Raw genomic sequence first — 2,809 nt, 5'->3', positions numbered from 1 at the left:
CTCATGCAGGGATGCATGACCAATGCTCCTTCCCTTCTCGCCTGCATACATGGATGCACGTTCACGCCTCCTCCTTCTCTCGGCTTCATACGGGGATCATATGTCCTCCCTGTCTCACCCTCATGCAGGGATGCATGACCAATGCTCCTTCCCTTCTCGCCTGCATACATGGATGCACGTTCACGCCTCCTCCTTCTCTCGGCTTCATACGGGGATCATATGTCCTCCCTGTCTCACCCTCATGCAGGGATGCATGACCAATGCTCCTTCCCTTCTCGCCTGCATACATGGATGCACGTTCACGCCTCCTCCTTCTCTCGGCTTCATACGGGGATCATATCTCCTCAATGTCTCACCCTCACTTCCAACATGTGTAACTTCTTGTTCTCTTTGACGTCTGGGGCATGGGTGGCTACTGCACAGCTCTAGATGTCGCCCACCTGCAAGGTGCTATTGAAAGCACTTTTCCACATTGGACGAGCTATATTAACCCCCTCTCCCCAAATACAATAAAAATAAAGAAATATATGTGCTTCCATAATGTCTACCTTCTAATGTTTCATATGTGTAAGCACATTGTCCTCCTCCTGACCACATTCTAAAACTATGTGCAAATTGTTCCTTCCATAAACTGTAACTTCCTTGGCCCTTTATTTATAATGACTGTTATACTCTCTCTCTTTCCGCCACAGTATAAAAAAGCCTAGCACACCTCATGATTGGACTAAGAAATTCCTGTCATTTAGTTGGAAATGATTTTCCCATTATCCCCAAAAACTCCTCACTGTGTCTAAGAACGCTTTTTTTCACAGGACAATACAGATCAGATTGACTTGAAAGGTCCTTTCACGCGACTACAGAATGTCTCTCATTCCACTAAAAGATACGCCAGTGCCTACAATAGCCTAGGACTAGACTATGAGTCCCAATGTAGAAAGACCACAAGTCCACAGATATGCCTGTTTATTTAAACATCTGTATTATCATCATCGTGTGACTGTAAAGGCGGGACCTCGCGCTCTCTGTAACGCGCTCCATTGGCAACATCAGTTAAATGTCGTTGGTTCAATCCCTCGCGGATGTTGTTTTTATTCCCATTTGTAACTGCGAAATACTGTCGCTGCAATACATATGTCTTAATCAAGCTAGTGGTTATTGACGTAAATGGCAGTGTTATAATGTTTCATGTACTGCAAATGTCACCACATAATGCGCTCTTAATTAGATTTGGTTGAAATACATTACAGTCACCCGATGAAAAAGTGTGCAAAGAGCATTAAAGAAACAAAAGGTTCATAACAGTAACAGGACATATCGAATTGTTTCAGTCCTCCACAGAGATTGCCAATGTATTAATGGAAATTCTAAAATATCTGCCCAACTGCCGTGACATTGCCTCACCGCAATGCCGTGACTCGGATTCGAACCGAGGTTGCTGCGGCCACAACGCAGAGTACTAACCACTATACGATCACGGCGAGCTACTTGGGCTACTACAATGTGACGTTCCACCTCTATCATAAGCTGTAACCCATCTGTGATGTCATGACTCATGTTTGAATTAAAGGTTGGTTGTGATGTTATCCATGAGAATAAGTGGACACCTGATCCCCAGTCACTTATTTAAGATCTCAATAATCAAGTCAGAATCCAAATGAAAGTTATCAAAGTGGAGCCAATTAGAAATAATATAGTTACACAAACCTGGCAATGGTGCAGCAGCCAGGGCCGATAATGGCCCGCCAGCCTGAGAGCAGGAAAGTGTGAGAGCAGTGATGGTCTTGTGAGAGTTTACAGCTGTTATTGACCCTGTCCCCTTCCATTGCAGAGTTTTCTCCCTATAAGAAGTGCAGAGGCTCCCTCCGGGGTGCTAATAGTACATTTCTTTTTTTGCGCAGGAGAAGTGCTCTTCACCAATTGCACGTGCCAAATCACCCGAAGGCCACCACCATAAAATTCAGGCATTCATGTTCATGCGTCCTCCATGTTATGTCCTTATAAAGGGATGCATGTTCATGATGACTCCATGTCACACCTGCATACAAGGATGCATGTTCATGCCGCCTCGTTCTCTTGGCTTCATACAGGGATTTTATCTCCTCCCTGTCTCACCCTCATGCAGGGATGCATGACCAATGCTCCTTCCCTTCTCGCCCGCATACATGGATGCACGTTCATGTCTCCTCTTTCTCTCGGCTTCATACAGGGATTTTATCTCCTCCCTGTCTCACCCTCAGGAAGGGATGCATGACCAATGCTCCTTCCCGTCTCGCCCGCATACATGGATGCACGTTCACGCCTCCTCCTTCTCTCGGCTTCATACGGGGATCATATCTCCTCCCTGTCTCACCCTCATGCAGGGATGCATGACCAATGCTCCTTCCTGTCTCGCCCGCATACATGGATGCACGTTCACGCCTCCTCCTTCTCTCGGCTTCATACAGGGATCATATCTCCTCCCTGTCTCACCCTCATGCAGGCATGCATGACCAATGCTCCTTCCCTTCTCGCCTGCATACATGGATGCACGTTCACGCCTCCTCCTTCTCTCGGCTTCATACGGGGATCATATCTCCTCCCTGTCTCACCCTCATGCAGGGATGCATGACCAATGCTCCTTCCTGTCTCGCCCGCATACATGGCTGCACGTTCACGCCTCCTCCTTCTCTCGGCTTCATACGGGGATCATATCTCCTCCCTGTCTCACCCTCATGCAGGGATGCATGACCAATGCTCCTTCCTGTCTCGCCCGCATACATGGATGCACGTTCACGCCTCCTCCTTCTCTCGGCTTCATACGGGGATCATA

General features: G+C 47.4%; 1 non-coding gene across 1 annotated transcript; it reads right to left on the bottom strand.

Moving 5' to 3' along the window:
- Positions 1-1,406: 1,406 nt before the first annotated feature.
- On the bottom strand, positions 1,407-1,478 carry TRNAH-GUG (transfer RNA histidin (anticodon GUG)). The gene has a single exon. It is a non-coding gene; the product is annotated as a tRNA-His (tRNA).
- Positions 1,479-2,809: the final 1,331 nt, after the last annotated feature.

Source organism: Ambystoma mexicanum, assembly GCF_040938575.1.
Source record: "Ambystoma mexicanum isolate Mex_15411 chromosome 12 unlocalized genomic scaffold, UKY_AmexF1_1 Mex_chr12_unloc.1, whole genome shotgun sequence".
Taxonomy (NCBI): domain Eukaryota; kingdom Metazoa; phylum Chordata; class Amphibia; order Caudata; family Ambystomatidae; genus Ambystoma; species Ambystoma mexicanum.
This window is presented reverse-complemented; position numbering and strand designations above follow the sequence as displayed.